Source organism: Melanotaenia boesemani, chromosome 9, assembly GCF_017639745.1.
Source record: "Melanotaenia boesemani isolate fMelBoe1 chromosome 9, fMelBoe1.pri, whole genome shotgun sequence".
Classification (NCBI taxonomy): domain Eukaryota; kingdom Metazoa; phylum Chordata; class Actinopteri; order Atheriniformes; family Melanotaeniidae; genus Melanotaenia; species Melanotaenia boesemani.
In genome coordinates, this window is record NC_055690.1 from 31813609 (window position 1) to 31834452 (window position 20844).

The window sequence follows — 20844 nt, forward strand, 5'->3', positions numbered from 1 at the left end:
ATAATCCATTTGTGTGTTTGTATGTCATGCATTTACAGCAGCCGTTGATGAGTTATGGGCAGCACAGCAGCAGCACCTGGAGTGCATCCAGGACCCACCAGACCTCATCATGTATAGGGTGGCCCGTACCATGACTATCAACCATGTGGATGTGCCCTTTTATAAATGTCTGTGTGGGAATAACAGCCTGGAAGTAGGGATGGTGAAACCGAGGCCTCATTAATCATCGAGTCAACTTTGACCCCAATGCTTGAAAACCAGGTCAAAGAGCTCCATCTGCTGGCTGTGTGCATCTGATGCATTAGAAAAAAAGCGTTGACACGACTTCCTCACTGCACATTGGTCATCCCTGTCTCATCTGTTAACAAATGCTCGTTAAAGGATACGTTTTCTACCATGAGTGAATATTTATTTTCTGGCTTCCAGGCTGGAAGGATTCCACAAAGCTTTACCCCACATGATCCCAGGTAAACAGGAGTAGTGAGGGTACTTTAACATTTCAAACATGTTAAGTTGTTACTGATGTCTTTCATTATGATGTCCAGGTCTCCACTGTGCAGCAAGGCCCTGTCAGGTTTACCTGACAAGCAGCATTGCACGCTGCAGTTCTGACGCAGTGTTTGGTGGTAGAGGTCGGCTCATTGACCGCCTCAACACCTGCTGTCAGCAGCTGTTTGGAGAGACTGTGGAGGGAAACTTCCGGGTTCCTGCTGATGGCGCCTTTATAGAGCTGCTTGGGCTGGAATACCTCTTTAGTCAGAGCTCCAGAGAATCAGGTCCCTTTTTCTGAAGGGCATTGTGAAGGAAGGACCCAGTGCAGATGAGGTGTTTAAGCTGGTGTTAGACAAGTGGCAGATTTTAAACTGTTGCTTCTTTGCCAGGAGTGAAATTACCCAGTAAAACATTTAAGTCTAGTGCAGAAGGAAGAGAACAGAACCAGACAAAAAGCTTCACAAACAACAATGTATTGTGCAGAATAAAACATATAGAGTTCAAACAACATCAGTGGAAAGGCCATACATACTTAAACCATAACTATTATATAATACTATATAATAAATAATTATAAATATAATTAATTACATTATATAATAAACATCAAATGTTTAATATGCAAGATGATAGCAAAGCTATTTTCCATCTTTAGTCTCTTGGCAGGACAACACAACAATAATGATAACAGGAGATTATACAACCTGTATAAATAAAGGTTCAATAAATAAAAAAGCAATTAAGACCATTTATATCAAGCAATCATTTGTGTTTGTTTTAACAGGAGGATGTCTGCAGTCAAACCCTCTTCCTGACTTTTAGCTGCTGGAAACCTTCTGCTCTCCCCTGGTAAGCATCAGCCTGATAGAGGACAAGCTTTCCCCATCTACTGAAGTTATGTTTTAATCTAGATTATTTTAGAACTATTGTTGTTTTTAATCTTATTTATTTTAGAACTGTGAGATGTAAGATTTTATCATGTGCTATACAAAAATTGTATTGTGAATATGATTATAATTATCATTATTTCTACAGAGCAGAGGAACAGTCTTCTTAAAGCCTGGAACACAGTGGAGCATGACAAGCAGCCTCAGCAGTTCAACAAGCTGTACAGACAACACGTTGTACTGTCGGACTAAAAGGGACGACCTGGTTGAAGCGGCAGTGATACCGAAAGTGCAGATGGCCAAACGCTACGCCCCAGCACAAGAGATCAGCGTTCATAACAACATGTACACTCATGTACACGCTTGTCAAACTGTTGCAGCTACAAAGACCTTAAGAGTCAAAAACCAGCCAGGAGAAGAGCCGCATCCTGAAGGCATACGGGAGGATCCAGCACTGGATTTTAGTGGAGGATCCTGTCCTCTGCAAAGCTGGGATTCCTCTTCCAAAAATAAATGTGATCCTATCATCCTACAGTTCCACCCCCACCTGACTACCCTTTGATGAAGGGATGAATGTTTTGAAGGGAAGAACAGCTAATATGATGCCAGTCTCCAGGCCGCAACCGCAACCATTGAGAAAAAGCTCTGCAACCACTACCATCACCAGGCCTGTACCCTCTGTCTGCATCTACAGCAGCCCTTCAGATTCCAGGTCCCTCTGCTCGACCCATAATACCTGCTAGTCCAGTGAGTCCTGAGATAGTCGGTCCGTCCGCATTAGATTTTAACTTGTGCCCGTCACCTGTACCATCACCAGCCATTTGCACTCTCCGGCTACACCAGCGGCTTCCTCTGAAATTGCAGGTCCATCCACACAGCTCACAACACCAGGCTGTCAGGTGATCCCTGTAATTGCTGGTGCTTTAAAAACAGCACCTCCAGCTATCCCTCCACTGACTGCCACCACCACATTTCCCAGCACTGGCAGTCATTCATCCTGGATAAGAGCTACGCAGTACAAGCACAAGCAGAAGGAGCACTTCTCAGAGGTTGGAGCCAAAGTGTCACCGGTGCAAAAAGTTCCTGTTTGTACAATCTGCGGCCAACTGATACAGGGACATAAAAAATACAAAAAGACAGCATTCTGCCCAGTTTAGATGATGTCCCCTTTAAAAGGTCTGGACAACAGTCTTTGAGAGCTATGAATACTTTAACCATGTTGTTGACAAGCTGGAGGACTGAGGATGTTTTAGAGATCTATAAATTATATTTATTATAAAAAATAAATCCAGATACTAACATTTAGTATCTAGTTAAATATTAATTAGCACGGGTATCCATACTTACATGTCCCCCCCCTCTGTCATACCAAAAATAGTACTTAACACCATCCTTAGTATCGCAAGGAGTTTAAAATTTAGTATTTTAACAATCCGACTGTAAATATTGTACAATACTAACTTATTAATATAGATTGTAACATGTAAATATGTTCATTTTAATCATGTTTGCTGTTCTGCTGTGATCTGAAAACACAAAATTTCCTTCTGACCTGATTCTAAATAGTTTTTTATTCAGGATAGAGAAGTACTTCTAAGCAGCATCCAACCAATCAAAGATACAGATTACCGACATCCTCTGTGGTATAAATACATGGCATGTTAGAAAAGACAAGTATATTTTTAATAAAAAATATTTTTTATAGCTGTTATAACCCCTATGATGAGGTACAACAGTGGTTCAGGGTTTCCCTTTGCCCGGACTCGGAGCCAGGCCTGGAGGTGGGGTATGGAAGCGGGTGCCTGGTGGCCGGGCCTTTGTCCCTGGGGCCCATTCGGGCTCAGCCAGAAAGGGTAACATGTGGACTCACCACCTGCAGGAGGGGCTGTAGGAGTCGGGTGCATTGTGAGTTGGGCGGCGGCCGGGTCTACATGTGTACTCTTACCCAACCAGTCTACATGTGCTTTATGGACCTGGACAAGGAGTTGTACCGTGTCACCGAGGAGTCCTGGAGCAAGTCAGATTTGTTTCCAGTGAGGGTCACACTCTGCCAAGGCTGCCCTATGTCACCGATTCTGTTCATGACTTTTATGGAAAGAATTTCTAGTTGCAGCTGAGGTGTTGAGTTTGGTGGCCTCAGTATTGGGTCCTCCACAACGACAGGAACTAGATGAGGGGGATCGGGCATCTAGTCAGGAGGCCTCCTGGACGCCTTCCTGGTGAGGTGTTCCAGGCACATCCCTCCGGGAGGAGATCCATTGGGTAGACCCAGGACATGCTGGAGGGATCTCTGCTGGCCTGGGACGCACCGGGATCCCCATGGATGAGCTGGAAAATGTGGGCGGGGAGAGGGAAGTCTGGGCTTCTCTGCTTTGACATCTCGACCTGACCCTGGATAAGCAGTAAGAAAATGGATGGATGGATGAATAAAACTAGCAAGTGAATAAATTGTATTATATTTAATTATATGATTGCAATAATAATGTCCTAATAAAGTGCTTAGATTAAGACTCGACAGCCACTTGTCCAACAGGTTTGTGCCGTTTCCCTGCTCCAACACACCTGATCAAATTAAATGGTCCTCCCAAACAGATTTTTAAGCTCTGCACAACCCTGTTAATGAGCCATTAATCTGAGTCAGGTGTGTCGCAGCAGGGAAATTTCAATCCTGCAGCACAGCAGCCCACGAGAAGCAGAGCCGATAAGCCCCGGCTTTGATGGCATAAGCAAGTAATGCTGGGCTCACACCAAACGATTTTCACGGTCGCAGACTAAAAACGGAAGTCTTTAGGAAATCTTAGGAGTCTTACTGGAGTCACAGCGTGCTCCCGTCCTCTCAAACGTTAGGTTTAAGGCGGTAATCTGCGTTGTTTCATGTCAATCTTTTCCTAGTCTTGGGTCTGCGGCAATATAAAACGTGTTTGATATTATTTTAAGTCGCAGTGACGCAACACAATCAACAACCAATAGATGAGCTCTGACAGAAGCAACAACAGCTCCCAACAGGTGTTTCTCCAATTATAACAAACTTTTCCTGCTAAAATTATCCCGTACAAAATCCTAAAAAGTATTTACACACCTAAAGTATTAACCTAACACCCCAAAAATAAAGTAAACCCAAAACCAATATACAAATAAATTCCCTCTAACTCCTCTGTCTCATGGTTTCTCCCAAACCATAAAAGAATGCCGAGGCCACCTGAAACCCATTTGCCCAAACCTGTGGAGTCAGGTGAGTCAACACCATTACACTATTAATTTACCGTTACACTTCACATATACACACAATGCTCCTGTCTATCACCCTCAAAGACTAAAGACTCTTTCACGCAGACAAAATCAGTTGTATTAGTATTCCCTTCTTCAATAAACAACTAAACATTCTGTGTGCGACTGTGCTTTTCTTGAGTACCAAACTGTGAATTAAAGTGCAAAAACGGCATAAACAAGCTAATTACAATAATTTATACTACACAGTCCACGTAATGAACCTCTGCTTCATTACAAACGTTGTAGGTGGACCATCCAGAAAGAGGAGCGGATGGTTATTACGAAGTAAACGTCTGCTGTGGATCATTTATGTGTTTCAGTATAATGATCTAACAAATGAGAGAAGAATAGAAACTCATTCATCCCTCCAGATGCTGACGAGTCGGTGTAACAGCTGGTGGAGATGCAAAGCCACACTTAATAATGATGTGATTCCTATTTGATCCTGGAGGGAAACTCCCCTTGTTTGCTTTGCTGTGGGCAGATCAGCCCTGTTTGATATCAACTGTCCAATATATCACATAAAATGCTAAAAGAATCTAGTTGGAGTCTTATAAATAGTGTTTCACAGTCTTTGTCAAATCTCAGTCTGAGACTAGACACTTGTCGTTAGATGTGAGCAGGTGTGAGCTGGTAGTTTCTAGAGTCTTTTCCAAATCCTTTTAAAGTCTTCTGATGTAAGCCCAGCATAACTCATCAAATATATTATTACTTAAACAGTAATAATACTCGATAACTTTTTAAATATGTCATTACTTAAATACCTTAAAAATCACTGAATACCTTATTACAAAATCTACGGAGGGCAGAGCTCCACTTGAAATGCGTACATGGGATTTCTAAGGCCCCTGGTCTGCATTTTGAAGCCACCACTTCCTGCACAGCATCTGCTGACTGCGGTCCTCCACGTGGCCAGGTAATGACACTGTGCTTTCAGCTGCAAGCCAGCCTGTGGAAAGCAAGTGAGATACAAAGAAAAGAAAAATCAACTACACACTAAAATTAAAAGTCTTGTAAATAACCATTCATTACAGTAATGCTATTTTCAAAAGATGATACCTGATGAGTGTGATCTTTCATCGTGGCCATGTGACTTCACTCAACATCTGCAAGCAAGTCTGAGGAAGGACGCACCATCTGAACTTAATGAGAGCAAATCTGGATTGAAACCGCTTTAAATCTACTTCTTAAGGGTAATAAATACTTTGTATGACATTATCTTGGACCTAAGACAGCCAAACACTCCCCATCTTACATAAAGCATAAAAAATGACACAGGTATAAAACACCTGATCAGTCAATCATAAATAGTGACATTTATAATATAGATGGCATGTCATTTCTCCTCTGCTCGGGTGGTGTTCGGCCCTGATGTGGTGAGACTGCCACCAGCTGGCAGAGAGCGTCAACTACTGGCCAACACCATGTTACACACATTATACATTTACTTTCCCCCACAATTTATGTTATCTACACTTAAGTGATCCAACATACATGTATCTAAAGGACTGCAGTAATAGAATCAGTCTAGTTCCTGGATCTTATGAAATTAACAGCACAGTTATTTTCTCCTCAATTCTGTTATGCATGGATTTACCACCGCAGCATTAACCATGAACGAGTCCCATATTTGCATCTGTACGTGGGATTTGAATCCCTGTACTGTGATTCACACTCAAACATTAAGTCCTTTATCATTTTTAAGGAAAATTAATTAACATTAGTTCCAAATATTTTAAAGTCAGAGTAACAAGCTTTAACCAGTCTCTTTTAGATCCGTATTTCCTCTCAAGATATTTTTCTTGAAAATGCTTCAATGAATTCAAACAATTCAGACGACCTGACGAGAAACAGAAGACAGTTTCTTTTACTGTCCATGCACCAAGAAGACGACTGTGGAAGCATGCAGCTGAATGTTGATGTATAAATATTGTAATATGTAGTCCAAATATGGACATAATTTAAATGTACTACATGAAAAACAGTAGACAGTGTGTCAAGTTTTTCATACATTTTGTGCAGTGTTTCTCAGCCTATAATCACATCTGAAGACAATAATGTCAACAAATCAGACGTCCTTCACTGATCCCAGATTCCAGTGTTGCAGCAGCATTATAGAATAAGAAAAAGTAAAAGAAGAAATCCTCAGTGATTTGATCTGCATCCAGTCTGAGGTGGTCTGGCAAATAAATGAGTGACCATATTCACGTAAAAGGAAAATGTCTCCTGGACTCACCTTGCATACTTCCACACAAAGCTTCCATCAGGATTTTTGTCTTGCTGGGCTGCGACTGACGGGAAAAAAAACAAAAACAAAACATTACTCTGAAGTTCACCTGTCGCAGTTGTGTTAATACATATTAAATAAATTGTATTCGTGTCTGCAGAACTGTCATACACATCCATTTACTTGTAAGAAAAAAACTGTTAAAAGGAACAAAAACACCAGTAATCAGTCATTTCCACTGTTTGGCTGAGGTTAGGGTTTCCCACACATAGACCAATGTGAGGCGCAGAGCCACAGAATCAACTCCAAGCTCCACAGATTCCACCCCGCCGCTCCTTGATGCTGCCCCATGCATTTAATCTGAATGTTGTAAGAAAAGTCTTCATTAGCTCTATTGGTGGCTCACAACCGCTCAGTGTGGATCAACTGACACATGCACACGTACTGACAGCTGATACACCCGCTACTCCTCTCCATGCACAATACACAAAGCCTATCAAAAGAAAACCAAAGCAGCAGGATATTTATCGCAGAGAAGACGGCTGGCCACGCCTGAAGTTTACCAAAGGATTGGGCTTGGCGTGTGTGTGTATACGTGTGTGCGTGTGACTGTGTGAAAGATTTCATTGTTTTTATTCTTATGTTTTTGATCATGTAATGAACTTTGTGTTGCTTTATAAATAAAGTTTAATTTGATTTGATGAAGACAGTGTAAAAATTTGTAAATAAAAAGAATGGCTCACAAATGAACGGCTCACAGCTGTGAATCGGTTCCCATTGTTCATTTAAAAGAGTCGTTCAAAAGAATTGATTTGTTCATGAACGTCACATCTCTATAAGATTAAGATGAATAATAGTTGAGATAGGCTACAGTAGGCTATAGGCCCATACAGAGGCAGTGCACCAGTGGGGGATGTGGGTGTTTTGACACCTACACTTTTCCAGGTGAGAAGGTTTAACACCCACACGTTTTCCGCTGCGTTTCTGCTGGTTTTATTTACTTTGCACAGCTTTGCTCAAACGTTGCTGCTTTAGTTGCTCTCTGCTTCTGTGCTGCACGTCTGCCTCCTCCCCTCCCTCCCTCTCTCTCTTGTTGCTCCTTGAATCACGACGTGACTGTTGGTGATCAGCTGATCCGTATCGTCTCTCTTGCTTGTTTATCATTCAGCTCGTGTTGAGGAGGAGGAAACTAGCAGGATATTGATGTGAAACGGTAGCCTGCTTTAATTGGATAGCCCATGGTTTGCATTTATTTGATATTATTTTCATTATTAGCTGAAGTCTGCAGAAGCCACAGCTGTGAAGTCTGCTGGTTATAAAACAGTCAAATGGATCAGTTTCAGATATCAACAGCAAGATCAAACAAGAGGATGTCTTCTCTAAACCAGTGGTTTACTTTTAGGAGCCATGAATGTGGTGAAGGGAAATTATGAACAGGTTCTGAAATACAAATCACAGCAGGATCCTTCTCTAACCAGGTGGTTGAAAGGTGACAGAAAGGATCTAGGGGTGGGTCTAGAAAAGCTTTGATGAGGGAGCCATGCTGGAGCGCTAACCAGGAAAAGGATGGCATAAACGCTCTCATTTTTATGTTTGTTTTTTGTTTTTTTTAAGTAATACATTTTAGAAAATAATTAGCTGATTATTACAACTTGAGAGGTTGTCTGATGTTAAATTTGTAATAATAAACAGCCAATGATATTTTTCTGTGTTGATGTAGAGCAACATAATGAAGAGCATTACATGATGCATTTAGTGACACTTGGGACATGTGAAGTTCACCTAAGTGAAGGTTAATTGACACTAACTAACAATTCATTACCCCTAGCATGCCTTTCTATGCAGATAAACAGCCCTATAACGGTAAAATGACATTTTATTTGACATGTTTTAATAAAGTATGATCAAATATAACATCTACAGCTGGATATTTAAATCACTACTATCCAGTCACATTTCATGAACATCTCTACACAGTTTTTATTTAACAGTGCAATCAGGGGAGAGCGCGAACGCAGTCCCCCACTACCAGAAATTATGCAGTCGAGATTCCCACATTTGGGGAATTCGCAAAGGTCAGCATAGCCAGAGTGCAATGGCCAAGCCTCGCCCTGGGTGAACCACCTTCTTGATCATGGTGTCTCCCCTGCCAGGTAAGTATGAGTTGAATACCTCATGGCCAGGGGGGTCATCCATACACATACTAAGTTAAGTCATGGTATTACCCGTCTACAAACTAACTGAACCTGCGAATACAGGGGATGTTATTACACACGCAATTTATGTATGGGTGTAGATTTATGTAAACACTGAAAGACTGTTATTTTTTAAAATAAAACAAAAGACTGATGTTTCCCATAATGCAATGCTCTTCAGGAAACTCAAAATGCTAACTGAAACATTACCCAGTTTAATAGATGTGCTGCCCTGCAAGTGACTAAAAACCTAAAAGATGGTTCAAGTGGATCAATGGTAAATCAAACTTCAACCACAAAGTGTTTACTTCACTTTCTGACATCCAAAGAAAAGAATAAAAACACAAACACACGAGTCACATGTTCTGTTCTGCTAACAGGGCTACCACTTCCTGCTTCTTTGTTAGCTAGTACTGGGAAACTGACAATCATGCTGCTGCTGCCTCCTGTTGTTCTGGAGTTTAAACAATGTTAGTTTATGATGGGATTTTAACACAACATACATAGATATCACAACTAGCTGTTTTTAATCTCACATATGTCATTTAATTTCTTTTTATATTTATCAACCATGAAGAAAAGAGTCATTAACATGTTCATCAGGCTGTAAAACTACAACAACGAATACACGCTGCTTCCATCTAGTGGTGAACAGACGTAACTGCAGATTTCAACCATGCAGCGAATCTAAGCCCAGCTTCTGTACACACCATAGCAGCATGTCTTCTACGCTACTAGTAAGATTTGAAGCAAGCAACACGCTGTTTATTGGGTGTATCTGAAAAAGGGCGTTTCACTGAGTGCATTAGTATATTCTATAAAAAGCAGGCAGGAGTCGCATATTTAGAGATGAAATCAGCAATGAAACCTTACAGCATGTTGAACTATTGTGCAGTTTTTAAATAGGAGAAAAGCAAATTTAACATCACCTGCCATAAGAAATAGAGAAAAAAAAAGATAACGCCGCTAAATAAGAGAACGGATTAGTGAGTTTGTTTTTCTTCGACATGAGGAGTAGGAGGTGCACCGTTCCTGGAAATACTGCAATACCAGGTCGATGCGTGGAGTGGACGGAGCAAGCCCCTATTCCATCTCCCTGTCCCAAAAATCAATTTAATATATGGTCCCCGGGTAGGGAACGTATCAGATATTAAACTGATAAGAACAGATACTACACTTGATCTTAGCCAAAAGGCCGAGAAGCGATAACCCATTAATTCTCAGAGGCAATCTTGTCATTCTCCGCCACACCTTTCTAACTCACGGTTGTGGAAAATAAAAAGGTCACACACAGCCCAAACAAGCTCAGAAAAAAAATTACTAATGACCGACAATATAAATCATAAACACTGATGTTGTTATGCATCGGTAAGTTAAATGAACTGATGTCCACAAAGGCAGCTTCGTTTTACTTCCTGGACACGTGGTACAATTTAGTCCAATAGCAAGCAAAGAAACATAAAACAACTAAAATACTTTTTTATCTTCAAATATGTTTACATATATGAATCACGTTAACATGTACGTATAAGCGGTTTTTATGCTGAACTCTGTTCAGTTAATTAAGGTTTTGTAGCAGCAATAAAAATGTGTTTTGCGATTCACGTTCATAACAACAAAGGCAGCTGCAGCGGTCTCTAATGGCGAACAGCGCTAACCACACGCTTCATTTTACACACATGGTTGCAGACAAGCAGACTGTCAAAACTCAACTGACAATTACGCCACTAAATGAACAAAAAACAGTGAAGGTTATGATATATATATATATATATATATATATATATATATATATATATATATATATATATATATATATATATATATATATTGTCTGTTGTTTTAAGAGAAACAGACGTAAATTAATTCTAACGAGTCTCCCAACTACTCAACAAGCAGCAAAGGTAACTCCTACGCTTGTAACATCCCTGGGATTAAGCGGACCCTGATCCTCCACACCTCCACCTCCATTGCCATTTAGCTGCAACCGAACTATTTTACGCCGCCGAAATGGTATTTGCGAACCATGTAACTTTTCTTTACTTTCTTGCAAATTTTTTAGGAGTGGATACAATTCGGTTTACTTCAACGACTTTGAACATGTCAGCATGAAGTGCGCGGAGTTAGCTAGCTTAATTATCTGCCCATAGACACCATGTTGCATCAGCACAAGTAGCACAAATTTAACTTTAAAGTTGCTTTTAAATGTTACAACGACGGTCTGGCTTTAAATGAGAGTTAAAATATTTAATTCTAAAAATATTTACTAAACATGAACTCACTGCGTCTCTGTCTTCTTCTGTCATTCGGCCCTCCCTTAACAAACAGGTATTATAACAGCACGTCCGCCGCGATGTGCATGCCCGTCACGTGACCGCGCACAACTAAACAAGCAAATCTATTCGTATGTGTTATTGTAAAAATCTCTAAGACATTTCACATCTAGAATCGATCTAGCTTTTATTGTTGGTGTTTTTTATGGCAATAAATTATTTTTTAATTTTATTTATTTATTTTTGTAAAATTAGCCCGTGACCGGTTAAAAACGCGCCAAAATCTTCCACTCAAATGATGCTGATTATTTTCAACAACATACATTTTGGTTGGTCAAATATAACATGGGAAAATAAAAGTAGAAGTGGTTATAAATTTTATATGGTTTAAATGGCTCCCCGTGTTTAATGCCTAGTATTTCAATCAATCAGTCAAATTCTATTTATATAACTCTGGTTGATCAAAGAGCTGGACAGAGATATAAACAAGAATAAAAACATAGTACACGTATGAAGTATAAATGTCAAGTATCTCAAGTGACAACGCTATCGTGTGTCAAAGGCTGATCTGAAAAAAATGGGTTTTCAGTCTCTCTTAAACATGAGCAGGGTTAATAAGTTACATGTAAGGAACCCACACTGATGAATCAAAGTAAACTAGTTATAATGTAAGAAACACCATTTCAACCTTAGCTGTTTGGATTTCAGCACAAGAAGGGGGATGCATTATGTGGAAAAGCAGATTTAGAGCTTGCCGGGAATTGCATTCCCTGTTTTATTATGCTAGGATGTAAGTTACATGTAAGGAACCCACACTGATGAGTCAACATAGACTAGTTATAATGGAGGCAATGCCATTTCGACCCCACCACTTTGTATTTAAGTTCCAGGAGGGGGATTTGTAATGTGGCAAAGCAGAGGTAATGCTTGCAGAGATTTGCATCCCCTGATTTAGCATGCTAATATGTATGTTACATGTAAAGAACTCACCCTGATGACTCCAAACACACCTAATACGATGTGGGAAACAGAGTTTTATCCCAAACATGTTCAGCACAAGGAGGTGGATGCATTATTACCATATAAGTAGATATAATTACCTGCACAATGTGTCATGATTCACAGTTTATGTTCCTTACTTTACTTACGTTGTTTCGTGTTCTGGGTTTTTGTCATGATTTTGGTATTTAGGGTTAGGTAAGTTTAGTTTTTAAAACCTTTAACTTTACCCATCTCTCTCCTGCCTCTTCTGCCTGCACTTGGGTCCTCACGCTCACAGTTCTTTGACACGTTGGTGTGGTGGTTAGCACAGCGGCCTCACTGCAAGAAGGTCACTGGTACGAGCCTCGACTGTGGGGAGGTTCCAACATTGGCTTTTCTGTGTGGAGTTTGCATGTTCACCCCGTGTATGCGTGGGTTCTCTCCGGGTACTCTAGCTTCCTCCCACCGTCCAAAGACATGCATGTTAGATTTATTGGTCATTCTAAATTCTCCCTAGGTGTGACTGTGAATGGTTGTTTGTCTCTCCGTGTTGGCCCTGCGATGGACTGGAATCAGAAATGAGGAGGATGACGTCGATGATCAAGATAACAATTTATTAACAGATCAAAAGCAATTCAATTACAGAGTCTCTGGGTTCAGAGTACATGACAAACAGAACGTGGGTCAGCTCAAGAAGTCTGAATCCCCATCCATGTATTTTCTAAGGCTTTTATAGAATGTAGGTTGATCTTTGGAGAGGTCCTCCTCCTTATTTTATTGTTGTGCACTTTGTGATTTTTATCTTGAAAGGTGCTATATAGATAAACATTTACTTACTATGTTTATGGACTAGTAATATATTTAGATTTTTACTATATTCCTTTATTGGACAGTTTTTTATCATATAAGAACTTTATACAACAATATTTTTTTATAAATGTCTCATATGCATTGTCAGTATCATTTTCTTGATATATTGAATCCCATTTACAGCAGCCATTGATGAGTTATGGGCAGCACAGCAGCGGTACCTGGAGTGCATCCAGGATCCACCAGACATCATCATGTATAGGGTGGCCCGTACCATGACTATCAACAGTGTGGATGTGCCCTTTTATGAATGTCTGTGTGGAAGGGTTCCACAAAGCTTTACCCCACATGATCCCAGGTAAACAGGAGTAGTGAGGGTACTTTAACATTTCAAACATGTTAAGTTGTTACTGATGTTTTTCATTATGATGTCCAGGTCTCCACTGTGCAGCAAGGCCCTGTCAGGTTTACCTGATAAGCAGCATTGCACGCTGCAGTTCTGATGCAGTGTTTGGTGGTAGAGGTCGGCTCATTGACCGCCTCAACACCTGCTGTCAGCAGCTGTTTGGAGAGACTGCGGAGGGAAACTTCGGGGTTCCTGCTGATGGCGCCTGTATAGAGCTGCTTGGGCTGGAATACCTCTTTAGTCAGAGCTCCGGAGAATCAGGTCCCTTTTTTCTGAAGGACATTGTGAAGGAAGGACCCAGTGCAGATGAGGTGTTTCAGTCCATGACAGCCTGACCCAGATGAGGCTTAAAAGAATGAAGATGAAACATGACGATGTGATGGAGGCTGTGCTGCCCCACATCACCCTCACCAGCGTCAGAACTGCTGTTGTTCACCCTCCAGCTTTTCTGAGCAGCGACATGTTTGTTGATTTTTATCCCAGAAACCAGGATCTTTACATTTCTGTAAATAAGCTGGTGTTAGACAAGTGGCAGATTTTAAACTGTTGCTTCTTTGGCAGGAGTTAAATTGGCCAGTAAAACATGGTGGTATCCTGCAGGAGGAACTAGAGGAGAAAAGAAATTCTGAAATTCTCTGCTAAGGATGCTGCCCCTACGTATGACCCAAAGCAGATCCATCAATAGAATGTCAGAGATGTCGGCAGTGATCCTAAACAATAAATTTCCCTAAAGGAGAGGAAATCAACATGTTGTATATTTAGCTCAGGCAGCCGTACCTCATCACTGCCATGTTACGGTCCTTGACATGGAGCCCGAGGAGCTGCAGTTCAGGCATGACAGACACTGTGTTTTTGGTATGGCCTTGAACTCTGGCGCCATCATGGGCAGGGGAGTGATATCCAGTGTGTGCTGGATGGGCATAATATACAATCAAGACTTTCCCAACATCTTCATAATGCTTCTTCTAGTATAGCCTTGGGTGGTAGGATGGTTTCCTTTGACCTAACCCTCCTGTTTCCATTTACATTAAAAACCATCTTAAGCTGTTTGTTTGAAGGACAATTTTCAAACATAACTGCACCAGTAACAACAAAATCGAGTTAAATCGAGACATTTGAAAAACAAAGACAACGTTTCACCCATAGCTTTGTAGGGCATTCATGCCCCCTCCAGCTGATTCACCTTTGGAAACACCTCACAGAGAATGTGTGTGACTTGTGGATGCCAGTAATACCAGCAAAGTTTTAATCAAAGATTTTTATTAACTACACCTAAATGCAGCTTTAGTAGCTTGATATCAGACAACGTACCTCTTTATATTCAGCATCCTCTTGAATATTCACTGTCCTTCTTCCCAACCCAGCGTGTAGAAGCATGAGCTCCTCAGTGAGTTTGATCTCTGGACTCTGGACTGGACAGGTGTCATTTTCCTGCCAGGCCTGATTTTAGGCAAACGTAAGGGGGATCTTGTATCGGTCCTTTCTTTAAACAGTCCAGGGAAACTCATAAAAAGAAGTGTGAAGAAAATTAAAAGATATGTCATCTGTAGATGTAAAATTTAAAGACACCTCCACCTATCTCTCAAAGAATAATGATGTGGTACAATCAACACAAGGTGTATGTTAACTTCAATTAAAACATCAACTCAGTGGTATCTTAATTATATGGATACATCCCAATACATCTTTTGACTAACAACAAACCTGGTCATGCTTTGCTGCACAGCGCTCCCTGAAGGCCCCTGCACAGGTACCATCAAAGACCTCAGATGTGCTGTCTCTGTGTTGTCTCTTGCCTGGAGTCCAAGCTGCCTGTTGCATGGGCTGTCCCTTAATTTTATGCATCATATTGCATCGAACATAAACAACATCAACTCAACAAAACACCAGTCTTACTGTTAAATTAACTGGTGATGAGGTTCAGTGACAACTTAACTACAGTTACGTTCTCCGTAGCTCCCGAAATCCAGGACTTAGTCCTTACATATAAAGCTATTAATAATCTTGCTCCACATTAAAAGATCTCCTTGTTCCATATTTTCTAACAACAACACTGTTCACAGCCTGCTTTCTTAAAGTAGATGGGGGGGCAGAGCCTTCAGCTATCAGGCTCCCCTCTGGAGCCAGCTCCGGTGTTTGGGAAGCGGACTCTGCCTATACTTTTAAGATAAAGCTTAAATATTTCCTTTTTAACAAAGTCTATAGTTTGGCTTAGCCAGTTCTAAGTCTATCATATGGCTTTGCAGTGTGTTGTGATCATTTACTTTTATTATTTCAACCTTTCTATTTGTCTTCTTTTAAAGTATTTTATTTAATTGTATTGTTTTACTTTGTTTCCTAATTCATTTTATTGTATTTATTAGCTGTTCATTGTTTAAATGACTTTTGTTTTTTCTTTTATGTGAAGCCCTTTGAATTGTAGCTGTGCTTGAAAGGTGCTATTTAAATAAAGAAATTACTTGCTTACTTACATAGCTAACAAACTATCAGCTGCTCCTGATGTATACTTGGTGCAGGATTATTGACGGTCCTTTGGAACATTTCTGTTAACACTGCAAAATTAAGTAACTTGGAGAAAGAAATAAATGCACCTGCAGAAAACAGTAACTCAAATGTTTTTATTCTTAGACGAGCCTAACCTCTTTCGGGTGTCATTTTTAAATACAAATAGATGATCTGGGAGTACACAAAAACAAAGTTAAATAAGACGACCATGTGTCTAACGAACTACAAACAAACATTCATTCATAAGTGCAAAAATACCTACATAAATACACGCACACACAAAAAAGCCATTTGAGTGTGAAAACTAGCTAGAAACAAACAGTGAGGTTAAACCTCCTGAATAAAACTGAATGTTATGAAAACAGTTTAAAAAACTGCACCAAAAATTCCGTAATGACCCCCAAAACGATGTATGATGGAGGGGAAGAATATATATGAAAAAAGAACTGACACAAATCCACCCGGGTCACTTTGCCAGAAACTGACACCTTCAGGGAGTAGCTAGCCTTGAAGCTGGTGTTGGGGGAATGTATTTAAGGCACTTTTCTACTTTCTATTTAATTTTATATGAATACTAGGTTGGTTTCTTTTGAGAGCAGTAATTTCTGCAACAATTTATTTTTTGTGTAATTATCCTAAAATCCCAAATAAATTATTCTGTTATCTTATAGGTCAAATTGACTTTTTGTTTGCATGTTCTGGCATATTAGTATGTTCTGGTATGTTCTCAAACTAGTTTCTCTTCAGCCAAATGCTTTCACAAAATGAACATTGTGAATCCTGACTGATGGTAGTATGACTGGCTGCTATGCCTGAAGCCTACATCTGAGGGATGATGTCCCTAATTTTATTTGATTATTTTTAATAATTCATGCATCAGAGTAATGCAATAATAAAACTGAATTTTTTTAATCTAAAATGAAAGGAAAAATAACCAAACTAAAACTGGTTTGAATTATGAATTTCAGAAAATAGTATTGCATCACAATCATTTTTTAGAAAAAATTTGTGGAAATTTAAAAGATGAAGTTATGGTTAAAAAAAAAATCTACTTTATTGAACATCCATCATAGAAAGCTCTTTTTTTATTAACATAGATTGATGACTCGTTCTGGTTGTGTGTTGATTTAATTAGGTCTTAATATGTGTAGCAATTTCCCCATAAGTTACATTGGTTTTTCTTTCTTTCTTTGTCTTTTACTCTGTAGTGGTAAAGGTTACAATTAGCTTTTTATTTATTTATTTTTATTAGAAATTGAAGCTGAGTAGTCACATCTTTACCAAACTATCTTACACACATATATGCTGTTATTGAAGTCTACATGGTTTGGAAAAAGTTCACCAGGAAGCATGACAACCACAGTTGGGAATATCCAGATTTTTGCAATGACAGTCATCAGTCTTGGATAAATGTTATCTTATCTCCCTTACAGTTTTGGAGGCAGATCTGTTTATAATCTACCAGTACTCCTCCAGTGATGTGGTACATCAGATGCCTCCAGTTCATTGCATTTCCAGGGCAAAAATTTTGATAACTCATGTAGTAAAGGATGTCGCAGACGCCAAGGACGTAGTTCCACACGTGTAAGTCACATATCTCACCAACAAATGACTGATGTTGGTCAAAACCACCAGAGTAATTATCCTGATCCTGTAAAGAATCATAAAGATGAGATTTTAAAATTTCTCATCAATCTTTATATTTACATAAACAGAAACTTATGAAACTGCATATTTTTCTAGAATAATATGTGAAAACCAGAACTGTACCTGTCCTACGATGATACATGGGTGATTGATGTATCCTCCACCAACACGTTTCAGAACCGTATAATGTCCATCAATCCACAACTGCACTAGCTTAGTTGCAGAGCTCCATGTGACACAAATTGAGTGCCACTTATTCGGGTCATACTTCAGCCCTCTGAATTTAACTTTTACATCATTGATTTCTATTAGAAATAAATCGTTGTCGTTATCCCAGAATATGGAGAAAGCATCGGTAGCGTGGCTTGTAGCCAAAGAAAAAAGGCTGTGATCTCTGCAGAGGTCAGTTTTTACCCTGTAAGAATTGTTAAAAAAAAACACAATTATTTTACATTTATAGTAAAACAGTTATTAAATTATAGAGGAAATGTTACTTTCACAGACATTTACAGGCTTGTAGAATGTGTATTTTGTACTCGTGACTACCTGAGACAGACAGTCATTGCACTGAAAGTATAAATGGATGAAAACAGCTTTGCACGGTATGAAGCGCTTTCTTTTGGAAAGATAAACACCTTGTCATCTAGATCTGAAAGAAAAGCAAACACACAAAGAAAGGACGACAGACAGAAGAAAAAATAAATAAATAAAAACAGTGTCATATTTTGAATTTTGAGTCCATGCATGTAAACTCTGCTTTATATCACTACAATAATGAAGCTTTTTAGAGAGAAAAGCTTGTTTTTCTAATGAATGAAAAAAGTAATCAAAAATAGCTTTATTTTCATTAAATTGATTGTAAAATATTTTTTACAAACACATACTTCACTAGAAAAACCTGTAAATTTTGTCTTTTAATTAAAAATGAAAAATAAATTTCTTACTGGCTGTATGTGGACTTCCATGTGCAGCACATGCTGTCGCCATCAACAGGAGAAGAAACCACACCATCTAAGCCCAAGTCCAACAAACGATTATAAATTCTCATTTTCTATTCAGCATTCAGTAGTCATTGTGTTTGTTGTGGAAAAATTGCAGTTTACACTGAAATAGACATTAAAAATAATTACCTTTGTGTGTTTCTCTCAGGGAAAGTTCCAGCAGTTTCACGCTGTCTGCAGAGTGTGAGATGCTGAGTGATGTCCAGACAGAGATTTATAATCACATCGTTCCACTTTCTGATGCTTTCAGAACGTTTCTTATCACGTGTGGCGCCTGCAGTCGTCTTTCGTGATGCATGTTGCTGCTAATGTGACACAAGTTTATCTCGGAGCAGCTGTGCAGACAGCAAAGATTACAGCAAGGCACTGATTAAGTCAGAGGAACATCAGGTACAATGTCAAACAAAGAAAAACATCTTTCCATAACAGAGGCCTTTAATATTTCATGTAATGTCTTCAAAATTATTATAGTCTAATAATTTAATTCAGTTTAGCGCTCATTCACAACAAGCCCCTCTTAGGGCACTTCACAGGCAAAATCAATTCAACCCAATTCATGAAAATCAAATTCAAGTCAATTCATAAAAATTAAAGCCTAGCTAAAGAAGTCAATGGATTGCACTAAATCAGTCCACCATCCTGAGCTTGCATGGGACGAGGGGGTGACAGTCTCTTTTTCTTTTCTTTTAACTGGTCCTGTCCAGCATAGTGGCAGCAGAATGATGATCTGGCTGAGAGTAGTAGAATAGAATTAAAACGGAAAGTAGAATAGAGGAGAAGAAAGAGGACCTTGCTGGTGTCATTTATTGCTCTGCCCATTGCAGGCCTGGCAAGCACACTGCATCATTTCCAGTCCTGTTTGCATTTTCAGTCTTCTTGAGGGTAATTTGAAGTTCACAGTTATGTAAATGCAGTTTTTTAAATGTGAAAGGGAAAACTTTTAGGGATTTGCATGGAAATGTTGTGTAAATAAGGCCTTTGAGACTTTAGGAATCACAAGTTAACCTACAGTCTGAAAGCAAAACACTTTCTTGGGAAAATATGGATCTTTTTGTATAAAATGGAGCTTGGCTATAAAGAGCAAATTATATGCGAGGAGGAGAATTTTAAATTCTTTTTTGGATTCAACAGGAAGCGAATGAACAGAAGCTAAAAATTGATAAATATGATCTCTGCTGATAGTTCTTATCATGATTCTTGCTACAGCATTTTGGAGCAGTTGAAGACAGCTTTACTGCTGTCCATTATGAACATAAGATCAATTTTACATTGACAAATCAGTTTATTTAAACTAATAGAATATACTAATATAACTTACAGGGTTGTCACGATGCTCAAACACCCTGCCATGAAACAGATAAAGGCTGACTCCTAAATCAGAAACAAATATAAATGTGAGATGTCTGCTGTCTGAAACCTTTTAAACCTTGACTGGTATTCAGGTCAAACTGACCTATTTCATATTCTTTATATAAAGAAAAATGGAACACGTACGCATTTTCTTCCACCTGAAACTCTTTGGCCTTGGTTTATTTTTTGTGATAAACAGATTATTGATCATACACACTACAATGTTCCACACATTCACATTCATATAATCTTTAAATCAATTTGATCTGCGTACAGACACACAGAAACATTCACACTGGTGCAGACACACGCACGCACACACACACACACACAGAGAGAGAGAGAGAGAGAGATAACATTACATTATTATCTAAGTCAGGCACACCATGTGCATCCAGTCAACTTTCATCTGCGTGGCTTAGCGAGGTCAGTTAGCTAGTGGAGCTACAGTACTGGAGTAGCTTACGTCGTACTGGTTACCTTGATTTTCCTGCAGCATTTCACCAATGAAACATGCCTGAGAAACACCACAGTGCAGATGTTTTGTTCCTATTTAAAGAGAACAACATATCTCTATATATTGTCAAAAGACAGGGGAGGACTTGTCCAGAATGCATCATTTGTGGTGAGAAGCTATAAGGAAAGCAAAAAAGCCATTAAATGTATTCTTGGTAGTTGCATTAAGGGGGTCTTCAAGAAAAATTTGTTGGTAAACTGCAGATCTAAGCAACAAGAAGCAGTTTGTACTCTTTACCCTCTGCCATGTCCACCTGCAGACCACCTGTTAACAATGATGATGT

The 20844-nt window shown here is 39.4% G+C and overlaps 1 long non-coding RNA gene and 2 other non-coding genes across 3 annotated transcripts; all 3 read right to left on the reverse strand.

The window, feature by feature from the left end:
• Nucleotides 1-5459: 5459 nt before the first annotated feature.
• On the reverse strand, nt 5460-6940 carry LOC121646411. The gene is made up of 3 exons (XR_006011631.1): nt 6886-6940; nt 5709-5786; nt 5460-5598 (listed from the first exon to the last, which is right to left on the reverse strand). It is a non-coding gene; the product is annotated as an uncharacterized LOC121646411 (long non-coding RNA).
• Nucleotides 6941-8873: 1933 nt separating this feature from the next.
• Nucleotides 8874-9037, reverse strand: LOC121646747. Its single transcript, XR_006011691.1, has one exon. It is a non-coding gene; the product is annotated as a U1 spliceosomal RNA (small nuclear RNA).
• Nucleotides 9038-10087: 1050 nt separating this feature from the next.
• On the reverse strand, nt 10088-10278 carry LOC121646775. Its single transcript, XR_006011713.1, has one exon. It is a non-coding gene; the product is annotated as a U2 spliceosomal RNA (small nuclear RNA).
• Between the last annotated feature and the right edge of the window lie 10566 nt (nt 10279-20844).